Here is a 25099-nt window from a genome sequence, read left to right on the forward strand (position 1 = left end):
AAAAAAAAAAAAAAAAAAAAAAAAAAAAAAAAAAAAAAAAAAAAAGAAACCTAATTAAACTTAAAGGCTTTTGCATAGCAAAAGAAACCATAGACAAAACAAGAAAACAACCTACTGGATGGTAGAAAACATTTGCAAATGATCTGACTAATAAGGGGTTAATATCCAAAATATATAAACAGCTCATACAACTTAATATGAAAAAAAAAAAAACCCAATTTAAAAAATGGGCAGATGACCTGAATAGACATTTTTCCAAAGACAAACAGATGGCCAATAGGCACATGAAGAGATGCTCAACATTGTTAATCATCATAGAAATGCAAATTAAAACAAGAATGAGATAACACCGCACACCAGTCAGAATGGCTATCATCAAAAAGAACACAAATAACAAATGTTGGTGATGCTGTGGAGAAAAGGGAAGCCTCATACACTGTTGGTGTGAATGTGAATTGGTACAGCCACTGTGGTAGACAGCACTGGAGGTTGCTGAAAAAACTAAAAATAGAGCTGCCATATGACCATGCAATTCCACTCCTGGGTATATATCTCAAAAAATAAAACCAAAAAAACAAAGAAAAAAACGAAAACACTAATTCAAAAAGATACATGCACCCAATGTTCATAGCAACATGCCAAGCTATGGAAGCAATCTAAGTATCCATCTACAGAAGAATGGATAAAGAAGATGTGGTATGTATGTATGCGTGTATATATATCTCAAACAATGGAATACTACTCAGCCATAAAAAAGAATGAAATTTTGCCATTTGCAATAACATTGACGGACTTGGAGGGAATTATGCTAAGTGAAATAAGTCAGAGAAAGACAAATACTGTGTGATATCACTTATATGTGAATCTAAAAAATAAAACAAACTGGTGAATATAACAAAAAAGGAACAGACTCACAGATACAGAGAACAAACTAGTGGTTACCAGTGGGGAGAGGGGAGGGAGAAGAGCATAGGCATAGAGGATTAAGAGGTACAAACTACTATGTATAAAATAAATATGCTGCAAGGATATATTGTACAACTCAGGGAATATAGCCAATATTTTATAATAACTATAAATGGAATATAACCTTTAAAAAATGTGAATTTTATGTAATGTGAAACTTATGTAATGTTGTACATCAACAGTACTCAATAAAATTACCAGAAACTGAAAAATTAGCTCTTAGTTTCCAAAAAAAAAAAAAAAAAAAAGAATATAAATAACACCACAAGTATTTGTTTATGTTGCCAGACTCCAGAGTCACAATTTTAATGTGAACAGCTGACTTAGCCCAGTGGCCTAGTCCTGGGAGTTCCATCTGCCTATAAATAACCTGAGAATCATCCATTAGAAATGATTATAGAAAACTTAAAGTCAGAAGTGATTCTAGTCTCCTCCTAACCCCCCCCTTACCCCCAGTCCCCCTCCCCCACCTTGCCCAGGTGACCCAACAATATGTCATGTTGCAGGTGAGCGTCAAATCCTCTCTCCAGAAGGACCACCTATTAGTGCAGCCTTAGGACCAACTTTAGATGCTTCTAGAAATCTGTTACTTTTATGACTGATATAAGTATTAAAATGGATATGAACTACGGAACGGGTAGATATTTCATTATACTAAGCGTAACAATTAAAAATGAACCTCTAGAAAAGCATGAATTCAGTCTCTCAGCTGCAAAACAGGGAAGGCTGGCAGAATGAACCTTTTGGAGGCTGTGTTAGCAGGGATGGAGCTCAAGGGACACATTGGTGTCCTTGGTGAGGTCACTCAACTCAGAAGGTATTTATTAAGGTTCAGATGTGTTTCCAGACACAAGAGGCCCTGTGAGACCAGTAAAAGTTTTTAAGGAAAAACCCACTGGAAGGCTGGGGCCCAGTCCAAATCCCAGGGGAAAAGACACTGGAATGGCAAAGGAGCCCAGCTGGACAGGGCAGGAAAGGCTCTGTGGGAACATAGGGAGTTACCGGTGCAAAGTGCAGGCAGCAAGCCTCCCTGGGTCTTTTCTGTATGGGTCAGCCCCCCAGCCCATTACTCTCCACTGAAGGCTGCTGCCTTGGAGTCCACCAGTATCCGTTCTGTTAGCTGAGTTTGGTGTCTCTTTTCCATGGGGTCAGTGTTTTCTCAAGTAGTTGGCATCTCCTGGTGGGGCTCATAACTGCACTCAAGACTTCCTCATGGCCTGCCTGCACCCCTGGGCCCAGGGACTGCAGGGAAGGAGGTGGGCTGAGGTGGTGTGTCATCTCGGAGGACTCCCTTCTTTTCAGGGGTGCGCCTTTCCAACCTAAATGTCCCAACTCGTGAGCCCCCCAAGGCTACCCCAAGCCAGCCACAACGACAGCTCCCCAGACCTGCTCTTTGTGCTTGGCCTGAAGCACCAGCACGGGGCTCCACCTCTGTGGAGCTGTCCTCTGTCCTTTGTGCCTTGGGCTGTAGCTTCCTCTTTTAATCCCATCCTTGCCTGCCATCTGGGTTTTGAGGATTTGACATAATTTCTAGATCATTAAGAGCACTCCCTTCTTGGTTTCCTGTGCTCTCGTGATTTAAAAAATGTCTTTTTAAAAAATATTGTTCAGGGCTTCCCTGGTGGCGTAGTGGTTGGGAGTCCGCCTGCCAATGCAGTGGACATGGGTTCGTGCCCTGGTCCAGGAGGATCCCACATGCCGCGGAGAGGCTGGGCCCGTGAGCCTGTGCTCACAGGCTCTCACAACAGTGAGAGGCCCGCGTACTGCAAAAAAAAAAAAAAAAAAAATATATATATATATATATATAGTTTAGGGATTTGTGGGTGGGAGGGAGACATAAGGCATGTGTTCTGGTGGTTATCATAAACAAGTCTCCCAGTAGAACAGTCTAAACTCCCAGTTCACATGAAAGGTGCTCTGCATCACTAATCATCAGGGAAAGGCAAATCAAAACCACAGGAGATATCACCTCACACCTGTCAGAATGGCTATCATCAAAAAGATAGGCAAGGATGTGGAGGAAAGGGAACCCTCGTGCACTATTGGTAGGAATGTAAATTGGTGCAGCCATTACGGAAAACAGTATGGATGTTCCTCAAAATATTAAAAATAGAACTACCATATGATCCAGCAATTTCATGTCTGGGTATGATATCTGCAGCCCCACATTCATTGCTGCATTATTTACAATAGCCAAGACGTGGAAACAACCTAAGTGTCCACCGATGGATGGATGAATAAAGAAGATACGGTATATATATTCAATGGAATATTATCCAGCCATAAAAAAGAAGGGAACCCTACCATTTGCAACAGCATGGATGGACCTTGAGGGCATTATGCTAAGTGAAATAAATCAGACAGAGAAAGACAAATACTGTATGATATCACTTATAAGTGGAATCTACAAAAAGCCAAACTCATAGATACAGAGAACAGATTGGTGGTCACCAGAGGTGGGGTCTAGGAAGTAGGGGAAATGGATGAAGGTGGTCAAAAGGTATAAACTTCCAGTTATAAATAAATTCTGAGATGCAGTGTACGGTGTGGTGGCTACAGTTAATAATACTGCCTTGCATATTTGAAAGTTTCTAGGAGAGGAGAGCTTAAAAGTTCTCACCACACACACAAAATTGTAGCTGTGTGAACTTGTGGTGAAGGATGTTAACTAAACTTATTCTGGTAATCATTTCACAATTTATACATATTACCAAATAATTATGTTGTACACCTAAAACTAATTACAACGTTATATGTCAAGTCTATCTCAAAAAAAAAAAATAGCAGATTCTTCTAAAAAGTTCCTTTCCCTTTCCAGGGAAGAAAACTAGTTCTCTAGTTTTGTGTTATTAGTTTTGGACTTTGGTATAAAGTGCCACTAAGTTCTTCTTCTGGCCCAGATTCTGGGTGAAAACAAGCTAGTGAGAGTTCACATAGGGGGATTTGAGTGTAAAGATGAAGACACAGACAGACAGACAGATGGACAGAGAGAGCCTCCCAGGGCACCTGTAAGCTCCAGGACACGGATGACACTTAGAAGAGTGCAGGTGGGAATGGGGCTAATTTGGGGGGTCAGGTGAGGCATGATCCACACCCCACGCTGGGCAGTGGGCAGTGAACCCTCTGTTACATAATTAACTCATTCATTCAACCCACACACATTACTGGATGCCTCCTGCATAGTGAGGGAGGCCAGCATGAACAAACATTAGGGCCCATACAAGCGCACCTTGTGAATTTCCCCAGGGTTCTCTATGATTCCTTCCACAGTGCAATGCAACTCACAAATCAAGGCACACTCCTCCGCCCGACTTCACTCACTTCAGGCACCAGCTGCAGACTTGGGGGTTCCCAGGCCCTGCACTCTCACCAACTGGCTAAAATCCAGAGGGTTCCCAGCACCACCTCAGGTTTCACAATTTGCTACGATGACTCACAGAACTCAGGGAAGTGCTGTAGGTATGATACAGTTCATTGTAAAGGATGCAAATCAGGACCAGCCAGGGCGAGGCCCGGGAGGGTCCTGAATGTGCTCTTCTGGGGTCCTTAGGATGCGTTACTGTGACGGCATGTCGATATGTAAGCACCCCTCAGGGAAGCTTACCCAAGCCTCTGGTGGCCAGAATTTTTATTGGGATTTAGTTATGCAGGGATGATTCACTGAATCATTGGCTACAGTGATTGAACCCCATCTCCCCTCCCCAGAGGCTGGGCTAACATCACATGGCTCAAAGGTCCAACTCTCTAATCACATGTTGGTCTTTCCCCCTCCAGACTCTTTTTTTTTTTTTTTTAAGTCTTTATTGAATCTGTTACAATATTGCTTCTGTTTTATGTTTTGGTTTTTTGGACACGAGACATGTGGGACCCTAGCTTCCTGAACAGGGATCGAACACGTGCCCCCTGCATTGGAAGGCAAAGTCTTAACCACTGGACCACCAAGGAAGTCTCCCCCGCCCAGACTCTTCACACCTGGGAAAGGCAGTACCCTCAACAGCCGGTTTGCACGGCTTGGAATTTGTCCTGGGGATGAAGGGGAAAAGTGGAAGGAATGAGACACAAGCCCCCATCCTGAAACTACCTAGGAACCTACCACAAGTCACCTCATTAGCATAAACTCAGGGGTAGCCTGAGGGGCCACCATGAATAACAAGACTCCTATGACTCCAGAAAGTCCAAGGGTTTAGAGGCTATCCACCAGCAACCAGGGACAAAGGTCAATCAAAATCTTTGTTATACCACACGTACCACCTTTCCTCTACTTCTTCTCCTTAAACTTTTGCAAGATATGGTATACAGGACAGGTATTTTAACCATTGGGATATGAATAAGTGTATCCTAAATAAATCTTTTGAAAAATACTAAAAATAAGTGTATTTATCCAAATACACGAATTCACTGGTTCGTGTTTGAAGCTGGCAGTGCCCCCGCTTCCACCGTTGCCCATCACAGCTGACTGTGTGGACGTGAGAGCACCCAGTCCTGCGTGCATTGTGACACCCCATGCTCTGACCTTCTGCAGTCTCTTGCAACGTGACTGGTACCCAAACCCACATGCTTGAAATTACAAGGTCCATCTTCTTCAACACATCCCAGAAAACGAATAATTCTGTCAGCAGTCTCATTGTGCCAACAATCACCTTCGCCTCGTCAGATCATATGAACTTCAGCTCAGAAAGTTTGGCCACCATACCTTTGATTCCTACCCTCATTTGGCTGATGTAAGTAGTTTATACAGTGCGGAAAAACTCTGCACAAAAATCTTCCCCTCTCGTACCTTCCGGAGGGAAGACCCTGACTGCTACCTCCTCCCAGTGACAGCAGGAGGAAGAAGCACCTCCTCAGAGGTAGCTGAGCAAGCCGCAGACTCTGTCCACAGGCTGGTCTCTGGAAGATTCTGGGGCAGCCCCATGAGGGTTAGGTGGGGATGAGCGACCTCTCTGACTGTGGAGTTCTGTCACGGCACTCTGAGGCCTTGGGAAGGAGACCCTCATTCTGCAGGGTAGGGGCGTGACCTTTCCCTTCCGTCCCCCTGATCTGCCACGGGATCCTCCTGGAGCCACAGCCTGCTTCCCTCCTCTGTTCCCGTCTCCCGCTAACACACTGGCTCACTCGTGACATTCAGGAGTCTCACGGTGGCTGCCTGAGGACAGGCCTAGACGAACAAAATTTGGAAACAGGTGGAAGCAGAGCCCAGCCTGGGGAGGGGGGGGCAGAAGGCCTAGGAATATGAGTCATAGTTCCTCACTACTCATCCAAGGATTTGATGTCCCTTTGGCAGGCATGCTATTTTCGCTTTGCAAAACTATTGATCTTGCTGCCAAATGTGCCCTAAGCCTTCTTCCTGCATCAGTGAGACGAGTGATAAACTGTGTAACTGGAGGACAAAAGGGGCCAGCCTGTGGGTGGGTCACCTCTGAGCTCAGGCTAGCGTTGAGGACATTTTTATCAGTAGACCCAGCACTGGCTGGTCCACCAACCCAGGCAGGGTTGAAATTTAGCATGAGGTGAGGACTACAGCATTTGGGTTTGTTCACCAAGTCCAGAGCAAGGCACCAGAAATTCTTGGCTTCCTCCAAACAGCTGCACAGAAGCAGGCCAAACCCGTCTTGTGTTTGATGAGTCATCCTGCGTCAGCCCTGTACCGCGCAGGCTCCTATGGTTGCTTCCTCAGCGGCTGCCTCTGGCTTGGGCTCTTTCCAGGAGAGGAGGTAGCCAAGTACTCAGGCCCCAGTACTAATGGGTGCTTTGCGATCCCAGGTAAGTAGAGCTTAACCTCCAAAGGTTCATCTGTGTTCCTCGTTCCTCATGATCTCGCTGGCCCTATGAAAAAAGGCCGAAGAAACTGGTTTTACTTAAATCAGGAAAGTGCAAGCTAAGGAATTTGACAGTCTGTGTATTTAGGAAAGCAGGGAACAGTGTGAAGTCCTTCTCCCTCTTAACCTACGGCTCAGGCTTTAATTTATAGGAGGTTAGGCAGCAAAACAAGCTGTGAGTCTCAGAAAAGTCTTACCAATATAATGAGATAATCTACTTCTTTAGAGATTTTTTAATATATTTATGTGTATTTGTGTATAAAGTTTACAAGTCGCTTTTTATATGCAGTCTTATTTAAGCGTCACAAAACTCTAAGGATCAAACATTTATTATGACCTCCACTTTACAGATGAGAAAACAGGTTCATAAAAATGAGAAGATTTGCTCAAGCATGATGCCACAAATAGATGATGGGCGCTGAGCTACAGAACAACATTCTGACTCCATATCAATCTATGTTTTCCCTGAACAATCCAACCTATCTTCTCGAGATGTCTTAAATGAAAGCCTGTATAAATATTTGGAAGATTCCTTCAAACAACCTGTGTTTTACGATTCTTAGAAGTTGATTTTATCTAAATTTGCACATCCTGAAGACGGCCACAAGATGGTAGGGTAGCCTTGACGATTGGGGAATTGGCTCCGTCCCTTGCACCAGTAGAGGGCTGTAGTTCCTTATTTCAAAAAGTGAGAAATGAAAACAGAAAACCAAAACAAAACAGTAAAACTTCAGTGCCTACACTGAAGAAATGGGATGGTGGGAGGTGTGTTTTTCTTTTTTCTTTTTCTCTTTTAAGTTAGGCAATGAGAGTTCAAACAAACAAGTCTCCATTTTCACCACTGTGTTTGCTTTTGGAGGCACGAGGTCAGGGCTCGGGCCAGTCGCCGAGCCTACATTATTCATCTGTCCAGCTCCAGCCCTGGCACAAATATGAAGAAATGAAGTAGCTTCAGTCGAGGGGAAACAGTGTTGTTATTGTTGCTGGTGACAGTTCTATTTGCCAACAAACATAAAAACATACTTTGGAACCGGGAATGGGCTTGTCAGAGGGAACTTTTGTTCCATGTTTGGGCTGGGAGGCTTCCAGATAGAAATCAGGCTGGCATTTGAACTTCAGGAGGCAGGGAGAGAGCTGTGCACAGCAGCCACTGACCCAAAAGCCTGGGCCATCAGCTGCAGTTTTCATCTGGGTGTTGTTTGACTGCCGTCCATGTGGCTCTGTGCTGCCAACTGGGGTCACTGGCCTGCCTGGGTATTAGGGGGGAGCAGCGCAGGGCATGCAGTCCAGGATGATGGGCTTTCCACAAAGGGGATAAACAGACTTTGGATTCGGAGCTTTTGGAAGGTGGTCCTCACTCGGGGGCTCTGGGATAGGGAAAGCGGTCCTGATGCTGCAGGATTTATTTGCTGTCAGGCCCCAATTATCCCAAGATTCTTGGCAGCATCCTTAGGATCCTTCTGCTACATGGGATACTTTAGAGATAAAGCCATCCTTCCTGTGTCTGTAGGTGCTAGTTTAAGGTCGGTAAACTCATGTGGTTGCCCATCTAGAAGGCATAATTCAGAGGGCCTATCTGCATATCCCCGCTACTGCCACATAATTCAAGGTGAAGGGCCTGTCCAAAGCTGTCTGGGGGCTACCGTCTCTCTCCACAGGTGGACTGGACTTACACTAGTACGGCATCTATTTGGAAAGAGGTAAGCCCGATGAATTACTACCGCAGTGAATGTCATTAAGACGTGGTAGAACTGGAAGCACCCCATACATGTAAATTCACTGCTTCTCAATTAACCTTCCTCAAAGCCACGGTCTCACAGTGTCAAGTCTCACTTTACTTTAAAGCTGGAAAGGCATCTTAGAGATGACACGGTCCAAAACTTCCATGTCTGTGCTGGCAAGTTCCCTCCCAGGAGTAGTTCAAAGATGGTTGACAAACTGACGAGCCCCTTATTTTACAAGTAAAGTAACCACTCCCAGAAGGGCAGCGATGGCCCCAATCACACACCTAATTGGCGAACAACCAGGGGCCGGAACACAGCTGCCAACTTTCAGGTTAGTGCTGCTTCTACTCCATATTGCTTCCTTGCATCTTAAAACCCTCAGAATTATTTTAAAGCCTTATTTTAATCTACAGATTGCTTCAGGACCACACAGTAACAAGCCAGATGCAACCGGAAGAGAGGCCTCTTGTTTCCAACCCTCAGATTCATTTGAGTCTCAATTCCAACCACCAGGCCTTGTAAACCTTAACTGACTCTGGAGCTAAAAAGTTTAATTACCAGCATTCAACCTCAGATTTAGGGATATTTGCGAAAGAGGAATAGAAGGTGTTCAGTAGAACAGAGGCCGACAATTCTTTTTTTTTTTTTTTTTTTTTCTGTAAATGGCCTGATTGTAAACATTTTAGGTTTTGTGGGCCATACATTCTCTGTCACAACGCCTCAGTTGTGTGGTTCTGGCATGAAAGCAGCCTAAGAGGATTTGTAGATGAATGATCACGGCTGTGATGCAGTATAACTTTACTTACAAAAACAGGCTGGGGGGTGGTGGGCGGGTGGGACGGATTTGGCCCTTGGGCCAAAGTTTGCTGACCTTCTGCAAGAGAAGACTTGGTCTCTGATTTACTCTTCTGTAGCACATTCCAGATCTAAGCAATGTACTCTTCTTCATTTGTCTTTGAAGAGTATATTGACATTCAGGTGTCCCCACCCACCTTAATACATAGAATTAATTTTTTTCAGTCAGAGACTTGATAGTCCTAATTAGGCGATTGATTTGTGTGGGCCTCTTGTGTTGCTGTATCATGCAATTTGAGCCCCTGAGGGAGGTCAGTCAAGGCGACAAAATAACAAACCTCAGAGATGAGGAAACTGAGGCGGAGGCACAGGGGCTGGAGTCTGAGCCCTTCTTTGTCTATGGTGTGCCTGGGGCTGTGTGATGCCAGGCACTGTCCTTCATCATCTCATTTAATCCTCACAAGATCCTGGGGGATTTTTACTACTATGCCAGTTGTACAGATACATCCTCAGAAAGATTAAGTCATGAGTCTATTCTAGTAAGCAGCAGAGTTTCCCCTGTACCACGCTGAATGTTCAATTCTTAGGAATAATCACCTGTTCCAGGGCAGGGAGGGCATATTCATAATCCGTACATGTTTAACTCCCGCACTTCCCTTAGCGCTCAGTAAATGTTTGTTGAATGTTAAATGAGTTTTTGATGGGATGACAAGATCTTTTCATTGTAAATGTTTACCTAATGTTCTTTTTAAAAGTAACTGTCTGCGGGAGCCGTCCCACCTTGGTTTGACCCAAGCTCTCAGCTGTTAGGTGCAGGATTTCCCCTTTAGGGCGAATGACGAAGTCAGGCGCGGGTGGTGGGCCTCCCCATTGCCAGCAACCTCCCCAGGCTGCAGCCCCTGCTGGGGATGCTGGGTGTGGGAGGAGACGTCTGGGGGCGGGGCTCCGAGTTCCTTCCAAGTTCCCACCTTCTACCCTGGTGGGCAGAGGAAAGTCACAGATGCAAACAAAAAATGCCATTCAAATGTCATTCAGTATACCTCCAAGATATATTCTTTCTCCGAATGGGTGGCAAGTTTAGGGGTCTTCAGGCCAGCACTGTTGTGGGCTGCCGGGAGCTGCGGCCCCTGCCACATGACTTTGGAGAGATGGGCTCACTTGGGGCAATTTCAAGTCTCCTCCTGGGCCCGGCCCGGGCCATCCCGGAGCCCCATCCCGTTAGGGGAGGAGGGCAGCCGGAGCCGCTGCGTGTTGTCGGCGTGCAGGCCTGAAGGGTGGTGGCAACAGTTCGCGTGGAATTGCCACAGCTGCGTCCGCAGTGAGGACGGGGCGTTCCGAACCCCTGATCCAGGGCCGCCGTGTGACCAACTCCCAAGACGTCTTTACACCTGGACCTCTCCACTTGGGGACCAGACCTCAGTTCATCCTCAAGGGGAATCTGGAATAGAGAGAGAGGGGGACTTTGGGTTCTGACAAGATGGGGAAGACGCACTGCTTTCGGATTTCGCCAGGGGAAGAGATGGAGGCGGTGGGTGGTAAATTCCTGAACTGAGGGGACGGCCCACCTCAGCCTCCCCTTTCAGGAGGCCTGGTTGCCTGCCGGGAGGGACTGTGATTCCCGCCCCCCCCCAACCCCCCATAACAGACTTACCGTCTTTGTATCAGTTTTATGTCTGTAAAATGAGGACATGGGATGATAATTTCAAAAGAGCCTGGGGTTGAATGCTTGGAGGGTCAGGGATGTTTTTTGGGGGGAGGTAGTGATTTTATTTTTTAAATTTAATCATTTTGACCACTTTATAATAGAAAGGATTAACTCTTTGTCATATTTGGTGTTAAATTACCCAGTTTGGGTTTACCTTTTGATTTTTTTGACAAAAGGAGCAATTAATGTGGTTAATTCTAGAAATAGTTTCATGATTTTTTACATTGCTTTCAAAGTTTTTCTCCTAGAGACCAAATATTCATGTATTATTTTTAAAGGTTTTATTCTTTACATTTAAGTTTTAAAATATTATTTTTTGTTTTAAAAATTTGAAATTAGTACACACCCATTTAAAAATTCAACTAGCATATATGTGTCTGTATATATATATAATTTTCATGAGAAATTAAAATGCCACATTTACACCCAGTCCCATTACCTTCTCCAGAGGCAACTAGTGTTAACAATTGATGTGTGACTTCTTCAGACTTTCTTTAAATTTGTGGCATATGCATGTGCACGTGTATGTGGCGTTTATTTTTACATAAGTAAAATGCACACTCACATATGTATACAAGAGCATTCTACAGCCTGGTTTTCTTCACACAACACTAGCTCTTGGAGTTCTTTCCATGCCAGCGCATATAGCTGAACCTTATTCTTTTTAATTGCATGATAGTACATATTATACATGTACTGTAATTTACACTTGACTTTTAAATTCATCTAAATTTTGTGTGTCAGTGAATGGTGTGAGATGAGGATCCACATGGATTTCCCTCCCCCAAGCAGCTGATTTACCCAACAGCAACTCTTTCCCATGTATTGGGGTGGGGGCATGTTTTAGTTTATAGTCTGCTTTCCAAGTCGGCACAGTGGACAGTACTTTCTAAAGATAAGGATGGCAAAATGTGTACGCTCCTCCACGGTTAGAAAGTGCGTTCCTGTACGGAATCGTACTTGCATCTCAAGGTGACTCCATGACACAGGAAGTTATTATCTTTTACATTTTACACCCGAGCAGGTGAGGCGTGAGGTGTAAGGGGTGTGGTCAAGGGGCCGCCCAAGGTCACAAAACTAAGTGTGAACTGGGGCTTGAATTCAGGTCTGCTCACATCCAACTCTGAGCTTTCCTAGCACCCAGGCCGGGACCAGGAGTTTCAGCAGTTCAAAGCTATGAGGCGGGTGAGCACCTCTACCTTCCTTCCTTCCTCTTTGCCCAATGCTCTTCTTCCTTCCTTCTTTCAACAATTATTTACTGTGTGACAGGCACTGTGCTAGGGTTTGCCACACAAAAGCTTCAGAACTTTCAGAAGCTACTTATTCTCAGCTTCAGCCTCTTCACTTGTATTATATCTATGAGGTATGTTTAAGCCCCATGATTCTATATAAAAAGTTCTTCCAATTAACCAGGAAATCAAATTCAGCAAACCACCAATTTCCTGAAGCATTTTGTTTAAAACTAAGGGCTTACTGTATTATTTTGAGAACTTCTTAGGATCCCAGCAATGGAAGGGATTCTGTACAATCACTTGTTCTGTCTGGCCTCTTGTAGATGATAGATAAATTTTTCAGGAGAAACATTGCCTAGCCTTTCTGTGCCCCCCCATTTTTAAAAAAAGGTTTAAAACAACAAACATTTATTATTTTACAATTTCTCTGGGGCAGGAATCTGCAGATGACTTAGCTAGGTTTCTCTGGCCAGGGGTCTCACCAGGCTGCATCAAGTCTTGCCTGGGGGAGGACTTATTTCCAAGCTCACTCACTGGCTGGTGGCTGGAAGCATTAATTCCTTGCTCTGAGGGCCTTTCCACAGGGCAGCTCCCAACGTGGGATACAACATGAGAACTGACTTCCTTTAGGGCAAGCAAGCAAGAGAAGGTGTGTCCAGATAGAAGCCACAGGCCTTTTGTACCTCACCTTGGAAGTGAGATCCCATCACCTCTGCCACCGGAGGTGGGAGCATTGGGGTCCTACTGACTTAGAGGCTGCCGACCATTGTAGGAATCTCTGTTCCTTAGCCAAGGCCTAGAGAGGATAAGGAACTTTGCTCAGTTATACAAGTAGCAGTGGAGGAGCTGGGGGACAGCCAGGTAGTCTGGCTGTGGAGGTTGCTCTCAGCACTACTTTGCTCTCCTGCCTCACAGTTGGAAGGCAGAGTGGACTCACTCCTGTACTGAGAGGACAAGGGGGCGTGGGCTGCATGGGGAAATGTCTGACTTGGGCAGGCATCTCCTTTGCGAAATGATTAGAGGAAAAGCTTGCGTTTGCTTAGGTATAGTAGGCTTTGCCTTAAAATTTGAACTACATGGAAATAGTAGTAATGATTTTCCAAAAAAGGAGTGCAAAAGAATGTAGAGAAAAGTGCACCTCCCACACATCCTTTCCCCTGGTACTTTACCTTCCCTCTTCAGAAGCAGTCCCCCCTACCATGTTCTTGGGCATCCTTCCAGAGATATTCTATGCATGCAAAAGCTGGTGAGAAGAGCCCTTCTTCTTCTTTTTAAATATACACATAAGAGTAAAATGTGGACACACAGAATGGGAGATGATAAGGACTCATCCAGTAATTATAAAAAACAAGCCAAAAAAATCCTACAAATCAAGAAGAGACACATGACCAACCAGATATACCAACAAGAAAATGGACTAAAGACATTTTACAAAGGAGGAAAGCCAAATGGCCACTAGACACACACAGTGATGCCAGACTTCACCTGTCCAAAACCACAATGATACGCAAGCGCATCTCATAGGACGGCGAGGATGTGAAGGGGAGAAAGCACCAAGAGTTGGTGCCCACAGTGTGTGAGTGCCTCAGTTTCCCCACGGCTCCATCAGCACATGGGGTTGTCACTGCATCTTGTTTTAGCCACTCTCACAGGTGTCCATTCTAGGTTGTTCCTTTAAAAAAAATTTACTGCTAAAATTTGTTTTGAAAAGCAATGAATATATATCATGTGGAATTTCTGTTTCTTTGTGAGAATAAGCAGATTTGATCAGAGCACTGTGATTTCAACTCTGACTTATTTGTTTCACATCATTTCTTTTTTAAGAAAAAAATAGGTGAAGCCCTCTGTGCATCCTTTCACGTTCTGTTTCTGTTGGCTCAGAGGTGACAGCTTATTCTGAATTTGTTATCATTTCCATGAATATTTTAATGTTATTTCTATCCATAATAACATATAATACTGGTTTTCATGTTTAAAGCTGTATCTACCTGTTAGCATATCGTACATATCATCAGGCAGCCTGTTTTCCTTCTCTTTTTTTTAAATTCAACATGATGTCTTTGAGCATTCTCTGTGTTAGTGTGTATAGCTCTAGTTTATTCATTTTAATTACTGTATAGTGTTCTGTTGAACCACAGTTTATGTATCCATTATCTTGTCGATGGGTTTAAGCTGTCTCCGTGTTTCCCCTGTTGCAAGCAGTACATCTCTGTGCATCTGTAGGAGTGGAATTCCTGAATCAGATGTGTGTCTCTAACACACTACCGCTACTCTTCAAAGGGCCTGTACCAATGTTCACTCCCGCTGCAGCATGTGAAAGGCCCCATTTCTTTTCTCTCCCTCTTCACCAGCACTTAATGTTGTTAGCTTACTTCTGTTTGCCAATCTGGTTGGTGAGAAATGGTATTTCAGTGGTGACTTAATGGGCAATTTCCTGATTACCAGCTTGGTTAAGCATCTTTTCATTAGCTGCTGGGTATCCTCGTGTGAAAGGCACATCCACATCTTTTGTCCATTTTTTCAACTAGATTGCTTGTTTTTCTTGCTGACTTGTAAGAATTCTTCATATATTCTAGATTTGCATACTTTTTCACTTGTACAGATCACAAATATCTTCCCTCAGTCTGCACAGTCTGCAATTTGCCTTTTTACTTTGCTTAAGATGTCTTTTTTAGATAAAAGTTATTAATAACAACATAGTCAAATTTATCAATCTTTTTCTTTATGATTTGTTCTTTTTGTACCTAGTTTGAAAATCCTTCCTACTCTGAAAACGTAAAACTATTCCCTTCTATTTTCTTCTAAAAGTTTTGAAGTTTTGATAATTTTTTCACTTAAGTATTTAATCCATGTGTAATTACTTTTAAAAAATTTATATTAAAGATCTACTTTTATTTTGTTTTTCCAGATGAGATAACCTATTGGCCCAGTACGATTTATTAAACAGTTTAGGGCTTCCCTGGTGGCGCAGTGGTTGAGAGTCCGCCTGCCGTTGCAGGGGACATGGGTTCATGCCCTGGTCCGGGAAGATCCCACATGCCGTGGAGCGGCTGGGCCCGTGAGCCATGGCCACTGGGCCTGTGCATCCGGAGCCTGTGCTCCGCAATGGGAGAGGCCACAACAGTGGGAGGCCCGCGTACCGCAAAAAAAAAAACAACAACAAAAAAACCCACCCAAAAACCAGTTTATTTTTTCCTTACAGATTCAAAATGCCAGTTGTGTCATGTATCAAGTTTACAGATATGCCTGGGTCTGTTTCTCAACCTCTGTCTGTTCCTTTTCTGTTTTATTTATTTATTTATTTTGCCCCTTGTGCTGCTACCACATTCTCTTAAGTACAGTAGGTTAATAAACACTTTTAATATTTGATAGACTTGTTGCTGTTCCTTGTTCTTTGTTTTCAAAATTGTAGCTGTTCTTGGCCTTTTGTTCTTCCACGTGCACTTTTTGATCAGTGTGTCAAGTTTGATCTAAACCACCAGATACAGAGAACTGTGGAGAATCTGTGCATAATTGACATATTTATGATATGTGGTCTTCTCATCCATGAATGTGGTCTAATTCTCCATTTATTCAGGCTTTCTTTTATGCCTTTTGATAATATTCTGTAACTTTCTTCAAAGGGTCTTGAACATTGTTAGAGGGAAACTTGTCCTTTGATCGGGATTTCTGTGAGGAAGAATTTTCCCCAAGAATACTTTCTTCCTTCATCCACTTCACCTGGGAGAGATGCAGTCACTCATCTGGTGTCAGATTTGCAAAGGCTAACTCAGTTTAGCTCTATCCTGTTTGCTTTTAGGGAATAAGAAGCCTGTAGTGAGCAGGGATTTTCTTCTTCCTCTAAAGTAGTCTGTTTTTTGCTGAAAGTCCTGTTGAATATAAGTTGTGACAGTAGCACCCTTCTCTCATTGCTGACCCCAGCGAAGAAGTTTCAACATTTTTTTCCATTAAGTGTGATGTTTCCTATAGGTTTTTTGGTAGATATCTTTTATTTGTCCTTTTATTTCTAAGTTGCTAAGAATTTTTATCATGAATGGTTGTTGAATCTTATAAAATTGTTTTCTACATTTATTGAAATAATTGTATGCTTTTTCTCCTTTATTCTGTTTACAGGTGAATTAAATTGATTTTTTACTTGTAACTTTACATTTTGGTGTGATTTAAAACTTACATAAAAATTGATTTGTACAAGGAATACTCATAACCCTTTACCCATGTTTACCAGTTGTTTACAATTTGCCTAATTTGCTTTATCATTCTATATATTCACATACATATATATATATATACATATATGTTACTTATTTTTTCTAGAACCATTCTAGACTAGATTGGAGATATTATAAAACTTTACCCCTAAATACTTCAGTGTATATTTACTAAGAACAAAATCATTCTCATATATAGCTGGAGTTCAATAATCAAGTCAGGAAATTAAACACTGATCCATGACTGTTCCTATATGTGAATGTTAAACCAACCTCGCATTCTTAGAATAAACCACTATGACATGACATTTTATCATTTTATCTTCAATATATGTCATTGGATTTTATTGGTTTTCTTTTAAAAAAGAAAACATGTGTTTATGAAAGAACTTGGCCCTATAATTTTCTTCTTGGTAAAGATCTTTCTCAGTTTTAAAAAGTTGGGAAGTATTCTCTTTTTTTTCCATTCCCTGAAAGAGCTGTAAACAATTGGTACTATTTCTTCATTAAATTTTATAAAGAATTTACTCCTGAAGGAGAGAGAAGTTTTTAAATTTGGGATTCAATTGAATAGATAAAAGACTAGATTTTGTTTGTTTTTGTATCCATTTAGTAAATGTTTTTTTAACTGTCATTTAATCTAATTTTCTAGTTTCTTGTCATAAGTTGCTCATAATATTATTCTATTATCTCTTAAATATATGAGGATATAGAGTTTTGTCCCCTTTTTCATTCCTGATATTTTTATTTGTGCCTTCTCTCTTTTTTTCCTTGATTAGTCTTACTATGGATTTATTAATTTTATTACCTTTTAAGCAACCAACTTTGGTCTTGCTGTTTCTCTTTTATATCTTTGCTTCCCATTTTATTAACTCTTATTTTTCTGTTTTGATTTTCTTCTTTTTGCTTTCTTTGGATTTAATTTGCCACTCTTTTTCTTTTCTTAACTTCTTAAGATTGATACTAAGAACAGTGATTTTCAGCCTTTCTTCTTTTCTAATATATACTTTTAAGGCTATAAATTTTCTTTTAAACACAACTTTAGCAGCTTTCCATGGGTTTTGATATATAGTATTCATCATAATTTCAAAATACTTTCTAATTTCTGTTAAGATTTCTTCTTTGACTCAAATAATGTAGCAGTTTATTACTTAATTTCTAAATATATGTAGGGATATCTAGCTTTATGTAACTGATATCTAGTTTAATTTTACTACAGTCAGATAATATACTTTATATGACTTCTATGCTTTCACATTTTTTGAGACTTTCTTTACGGTAATATTGGTAAAGGGTGCAGGTGTACTTGAAAAGCATGTGTACTTCAGTTCTTAGGTGCAATATTCTAAATAAGCCAATTAGTTCAAGTTTGTTCATCATATTATTCAATTGTTTTATATTCTTAGCAATTTTTTTCATCTTCTTAATCTATCAGCTAATGAGAGAAGTGTGTTAATATCTCTCTACGACTTTGGATTTGCCTGTTTCTCCTTTAGTTATGTCAGTTTTTGCTTTGTACATTTTGGGTCTATGTTATAAGCTATATATAAATTTAAAACTGTTAAATTTTCCTGATGAATTAACCTTTTATATATGGCTAAAAAATTCCAACCTGATAATCTTTTTTTGTTGACTTTAATCAGATTTCATTTTTGTGATATATTGTGACTTATGTTTTCCAATCTTTTTCTTAGTATTTTTTTTGCATTCCCCCTAATTCCTCTTGGGAAGTTGATTGCCCCAACTTTGTTCTCTTGCTGGTTTGGAATTCCTCAAATATCTATTGATCACAATCACACCTACCTCCTTTTTTGGTATAATGGTAAACAACTCTAGCTTAACTTTTTAATAAAAAATTAGATTTTAGTTGTATTTTTTCATTCTCCATAGTTATAATGGATATTCTATCCATTTCCATACTCACCACTTTTTTTTCTTGCTTGCATACCATAGTTTATCTTCGGGTTTAGTTTCATTTTCTTCTTTCTTGCTAAAGAATATCTTACAGTGAGAATCTGTAGGGGTGTAAGCAGTTAATCTTTGTATATCTGAAAAAATCTTTATATCACTTTCATTGTTAAATGGTAATTGAGCTCAGTATAAATTTCTTGTTGATGCTTAATTTTCCTCAGCACTTTCAAGATATTACTGCATTGTCTTCTGACCTTTATTGGGGCTGATTTGAAATTTGCTGAGTGTCTAATTGTTATTTCTTTGTGAATAATTTTCCTTTTTATCTTGTGGCTTTTAAGAGTTTCTCTTTATCTGTGTGGTTCTACAGTTTCGCTATGATGAATCTAGATATGTATTTATTCTAGAGAGCTGGAGAACACCTCTCTCTCTCTCTCTCTCTCTCTCTCTCTATATATATATATATATATATATGTGTGTGTGTGTGTGTGTGTGTGTGTGTGTGTGTATACTTTTTTCTGTGTCTTACTGGTGAATTATTCAGTATTTCCTTCTAATTAGCATTTTTTATAGTGTCCAGTCTAGAATTGATCTTATTTATTGAGTTTTTTTTTACTGAATATATTTTTGAATCCTGGCCTTGGAAAGTTAACTCTTCTCATATATACCTGTTCTTCTTTTATTTCTTCCCTCTTCATATTTTCCTGGTCTCTTAAAATGAAAATTATTATATCATTTGTGTCTTCTTGCATTATAAACATATATTTTTAAATTTAAAAAAGTCTTTTCTAGGCTGTTCTATAAAACTGATTTAATCATAAATGAATTCACATTTATATCCTTGATTTCATTCTCATTAGATTTCTTCTTTGGTTGGGGATTTTGGTTTGTATACTTATTGTTAGTGGGAAATTTTTGTTTATGTTTTCTCTCTCTCTCTCCACCCCACCCCTCCCATATTTTCCTCTCCCTATAGTGATTTTACAGCTGTTAAGAGCCGTTGTGATCCAGGCCTCTAGTCCTTAGCCATTTCTACTATTTCAAGGCTTTCTTTTCATTGTAATATTGGGAATATCTTATTCACTAAATTTGATTGAGGTTCTTTGTCACAAAACCTTTTCCTTGCCTTCCTGTCTCCCTAGCCAAAACCCCAGTTTGTCAGCAGCTTAATTTTTCAGATTCTTTTCATCCCAGCTCTTGCCTTTCTCAATGAAAATGACTCTAGTTCCCCTTTCACATGGAGCACCCTCATTCTGCAGGAGTGAAATTCTGGATCATTGCTACCTGCAGCCCTGTGGTTTCAGCTGCTGCTCACCACTTTTTTTTTTTTTTTTTTTTTTTTGCGGTACGCGGGCCTCTCACTGCTGTGGCCTCTCCCGTTGCGGAGCACAGGCTCCGGACGCGCAGGCTCAGCGGCCATGGCTCACGGGCCCAGCCGCCCCACGGCATGTGGGATCTTCCCGGACCGGGGCACGAACCCGCGTCCCCTGCATCGGCAGGCGGACTCTCAACCACTGCGCCACCAGGGAAGCCCTGCTCACCACTTTTTGTTTCTATTACGAGGTGATTATTTTGAGGCCAGTTATTTTGCCTTTGTTTTGTTTCTTACCTGACATTGCTATGTCTTTGCAGGAAAGGGGTGTGAGACACCACATGAACTCACTGCACTGGCTTGATCAGAGTTCTATCCTGTTCCTGAAGAGCTCTTCAACCTTCTTCCAGTCAGTGTCACCCTTATGGTCATATAGTTCTGGATATGGCCTTGATGCTGGGCCTGGGTGATAATAGAAGACACCTTCTACTCACAGCTCCCAGAGGATTTCCTGCATTATCTCTCAGGGACCTTTGCCTGGGAAAGGAGGTATCAGGTGCAAAGGCCATAAGCGTTCCCTGTAAGGGTGGTCCTGGAGGAGAGGGGTGCATGGAGGATAAGCCAGTGGGCTTCTTCTCCAGCCTGCTCTGCTCCACTAAACTTTCCAGAGAAAAACAAATGTTTAACTGCCAGAAACATAGATGTGGAAATGTTGAAAGAACAAGAAATTTGTTGCCTACATTGTGTCACTTCTTATATTTCTTATGAAACTCAAAAAAAATCTCAAAAATTCCCAATTAGAAAATAAAAATGAAGAAACATTATGAACCTTTTTTTATGTAATTGACTATAATACAGAGTAGAATTGGAATTTAAAATTTCTTCTATAGTTATTTTATATTACTTCTTCCTAATGAATTTCCTTAAGGAATATTTGGAAAAAAAAAGCACATTTAAATGATCTAACGTGTATATTAATTGGTTCATAACATTTCTTAAATAAAAAATTTCTAGTGAGTTTGAATTATAACTAAATCAGTACATTGTGTGGAACTCTTTAATTGGAACAAATCTAGATCAAATTCTTTTTCCAGGATAAAGCTGAACATAATGGCTGGTTCAGTGTAGACTGTCTCTTTATAGCCTGTTAACACAGTATAGAGGCACATTCAATTTTGTGTGCACGTGTATGTGACTACAAGGGGTTAAAAACCCAGGTTCTCTTAATTCTGAGAGCATGTGGTGGCCAGCCCAGAGCCAGATTGAGCCATGTTAATTTCCCAGAAGATTTCAAAGAATTATCTTTTGAAAAGGGGAAGTTTGGCTAATAAAAACCAGGATAACCTCCGGCAGTCACATGGAGAAGAATAGAAACAAATTACTCCTGGCTTGTTCGACATTGTTGCTGGGGGCTTTCTCTGGCCAAACCAGACTGCTTTGTTTTTCTTTACTCCAAAGAGGGAAGTTATTTCAGTAATGTCCTGGGAAAGGCAGGAGTACAAGGTTGTGCCAACTGCTCATCTGTGTCTTCTTTCTTAGGTTCAGCTCTTTGGGAAGCATGTGAGGACTGTAAGGGCTTTTGTGCCATCAGGTCCTGGGATTGGATTCCTGTTTTGCCACTGACATCCAGGAAATCAGAGAAATTTATGTTTCCACTCTGAGCTTCAATACCTGCATCTCTTAAAGAAGATAACTAATGCCTACCGTATTGCCATGATGGCGAAGATTTGGATATGATAATGGCTGTGATGCACTTGGGCACAGTAGGCGCTGAAAAAAATTGCATAGGGATTCCCGGATTCCCCTTGTGGGATCAGTGCCTCTCTTCCTCTCTGACAGCTCCTGAAACCTCACCTCTCTTGTAAGTAGGTTCTTGAAAGTTGGAGCCAGATGACTGATACAGGTTCTGTGTGAAGATTAAGGAATTTGAAAATAAAATATCGGTTATCTATCAGCTGTAGAACGAATTACACCCAAACTTAGCAGTCTAAAACAGCCATTTCACTGTGCTCACAGATTCTGTAGGTCAGGAATTCAAAAAAAAAGCACAGCTCCATGGTGCTATGACCTCAACTGGGAGAATTCAAAGTCTGAGGGAAGAAATCCTGTGCAGGTATCTTCACTCACATTCCCCGCCCAGTGAGGCCCTCATATTAGGAGTACAGCGGCCTTTACTGTATGGCAACCATGGGTCTGAAAGCAAGTTTCCCAAGACAACCAGGCAAAAACTGTAACACTTTTCTTGTCCTAACCTTGGGAGTCACATAACATCATTTCTGCTGGGTCTCAAACCCCTCCATGTTCAAGAGGAGGCAACGGGCTCCACCTTTTAATGGCAGGAATGTCAAGATCACATTGTAAGAACACATGAAACGGGAGCTTTTGTTATCGACTCTTTGGAAAATACAATTTGCCACAGGGGTGAGTCAATAATAAGTCCTTGAAATTTTTTACTGGATTTGATAGGAGTGTGAAAGGTAGAGTTGAGGAGAATATCTACAATGCCATTGACACAATGATTCAGGTTGAAATAATGAATGGAGAGAAGGGAACGTAGAGAAGTAGACAATGGGATAGGATCAGTCTCATGCAGGCGATGAGGAAGAAAATAAAAAGGGGAAATAGGAGTCAAGAGGACTCTGAGGTTTTGAACATGGATGCTCAGAAGGGAGGTGCTGCCACTACCTGAGACAGGGAAGTCACAGAGAAAAGCAGGAACTCCCTCTTCCCACTTTACTCACCACAGATTTGCTCATCTTCCAACAACTCACATATATAAGTCTCAATCTAATTTGCATGCATGCTCTTTGCTTTTCACGGATGTGCATGTTAGCTCAGATCCTGAGGTCTCAGTAAGTCTCTAAGGGATGATGACTCTTGGAGAGATGACATCAAGGGCTATAACTGGAAATGAAGCCACTTATGAATCTGGTTTTGTATCAAGATCCTGTGTTAACTAAGCTTGCCTATATAACTAAAAATCCATGAAGAAACAACTGCTCATGTGGAGCTTCTGCAAAATGTTTTAATACCATCGTGAAAGGTATGATCCAAACATTCCCTGGGGAAGGATCTGTCCTTGGAGATCAGGCCCTTAGGAGAGCCATACTTGATCACATTTTCAAGGCTCTGCTGGCAGTACCTCTTCTTCCCTGGTCTCTGCTATCCAGGGTACAGAGATGGTTTAAGTAACTTCATCCATTCCAGACAAGCTTAACTTCACTTCATTCCAGAGAATTTTGGGTTCCCAAGAGATGTCAAAAGGAAGTTAGTTATAAGATCATTTTAAAACATTCTAAATGAATGCTATCCTTCTCCTAGTGGCCAGGGGAGGCTAAGCAGTTATTCCAGAGAAACTGCCCTTGCTTAAACATTTCAGGAACTGGCCTTTAGGAATTGTTTTTGAAGTCACTCCATGAAACCATCATCATTATATACTTTGTTTTTGACCCCAAATTGCCTTACCCACTTTTATTTGCAAGTGACAGGAATTAACTCAATTTAAGTGAAAAAGCAAATTTACTGGTTCACATAATAGGAAAGGTTGGAGCATACCAGCATCAGGTATGGCTGGATCCAGGGGTTTAAATGGTATCATCAGATCTCTGCCTCTTTCAGTTCTCTCTGTCGGTTCAACTCATTACGTAACACTACAGATGGCTTCCTGCGTGTGCCAAGGAGGAAGGCTACCAGCAACCCCAAGACTACGTCATCCCAGTTTAGTAACCTCAGGGAAAGGAAGGCCTGCTCCCCAATAACTTCCCCTTCCCCATTCCCACCCTTGTTCTTATATCATTCCCAGGCAGGACTCTGATTGTCCCAGACTGAGCCACGTGTCCATTGCTGTGGCTTGGAGGGAAAGATTTGTTACTAGAAACAAACAAAAAAATGCAGGCAAGGCACATGCTCTGGGAAGACAAAAATAGTAGTGGCTAGTGGCTGTCTCATCTGCTTTGCTCAGCATTCTTGACACTGATTAATCTTTAATTGTTCACAAAACCAGCCCTGGGAGCTTGTTAGAAATGCAGATTCTCAAGATCTATCCCAGCCCTACTGAATCAGAGCCTGTAGTTCAGCAAGATCCTTTGGTGAGTCTCATGTACATTGAATTTGGAAACAGGTGGGCCAAAGGAGAAAGGTTGGCCAATGGCTCTGAAGGAGCTTTCCTAAAAGGAGTTTGAGAAGGTTCTACACATGGCAGCATGATTGGAACAGGCAACCAGCATGCCCAGGCTAACACCACAAGGAAGGAAGCAGGCCTGGGCACCGCACTGGTGCCCCAGGCAGGGATGCAGACACCATACCGCAGCCTGAGGTCAGAGGTATGCTGAGTGAAGGAAGTGATGCTGATTCTACTCACCTTTTGAACGAGGCACCCCTTGAGCTCCCTGAGCACAGCACCGGGAACCTGGGTGGTCCAAGTCTGCGGAGGTGCCTTCAGTGGCTTCTACAGAGAAGAGGAGAAAGCTTCAAGGCAAGAATGTCGATTCCAGGGCTACTATAGTGCAGGCAAAAGCTGACATGACTTTGCTCTCTCTCTTTTTTTAACATAAACCTTTTTAAAACAAAATATTGAATACTACTTTCAGTCATTAGAATGATTCTGAAATTTGGATCCTATCTAGTTGCAAATAGAGCCACTTCATGCACAAGACTTTAGGCAAAACACAATCATACCTAGACAGACTTTGCCCTTTCCCCAGCGCATTAGTCATAGGAGTTGGATGCGGAAATTAGGTAAATTCTCAGTCAACTCAATCGGTTCCCCTCTCATTTACTTATTTTAAATCGAGTATTTCTGTAAGAAGTGCTGCAGAGATGAAAGCCAATGGAAGTGTAATTAGATAGAAAGTTTTAGAGGACTCAAGGTCTGGACCAAAGACTGGAATTTCTTCCTGCTGTCTGTCTCGAGGCCATGAGGCCTTGGAAACACAACACTGGAATGCGACGCAGGCTATAATCCAAAGTGATGGAGAGCAGATTTCTCCGGGTCTCCAGGCTATGCTTTCCTTTCAGGGATTGGTCTTCCAAACAGTGTCCTTCCCATGTGTGTATCTGCTCAGGTTGCCACACAGTCCAGAGACCCCGGGAGATGCTTTTGCATGCAGAGTCCTACCGAGTCCTAGAGCGTGGGGTAAGGACATAGTCTCCAGAATCAGACCCATTGGGTTTGAGTCCTTTCTTTGCCACTTATAGATGCGTGATATTGGGCAAGTTACATACCTTCAGTCTCCTCAACTATAAAATAGGGTTAGCAAAGGATCATTGTGAGGATTAGATGAGAAAATGTGTATGAAATGAGATGGCAGAGCACGTGTCTTTTCCCAAGCACCTGGCACGGAGGAGGTATTGATGTTAAAGCACTTAGCTCCCTTCGCAGAGCATGGAAAGCACTTAATTCACAGTAGCTGTTAGTGTTCCCTAACCTTT

The 25099-nt window shown here is 41.9% G+C and overlaps 1 long non-coding RNA gene across 2 annotated transcripts; it reads left to right on the forward strand.

Annotated features, from left to right (window-relative positions):
- Positions 1 to 6354: 6354 nt before the first annotated feature.
- Positions 6355 to 21693, forward strand: LOC113628613 (uncharacterized). Of its 2 annotated transcripts, none has more exons than XR_003436161.1 (3): positions 6355 to 6726; positions 19990 to 20225; positions 21209 to 21693. It is a non-coding gene; the product is annotated as an uncharacterized LOC113628613 (long non-coding RNA). The 2 variants fall into 2 exon arrangements; XR_003436162.1 differs by having other exon boundaries at positions 19990 to 20218.
- Positions 21694 to 25099: the final 3406 nt, after the last annotated feature.

The sequence above is a fragment of the Aethalodelphis obliquidens genome, unplaced genomic scaffold (assembly GCF_003676395.1).
Source record: "Aethalodelphis obliquidens isolate GAN/ISIS:26980383/991018 unplaced genomic scaffold, ASM367639v1 scaffold24, whole genome shotgun sequence".
NCBI lineage: Eukaryota > Metazoa > Chordata > Mammalia > Artiodactyla > Delphinidae > Aethalodelphis > Aethalodelphis obliquidens.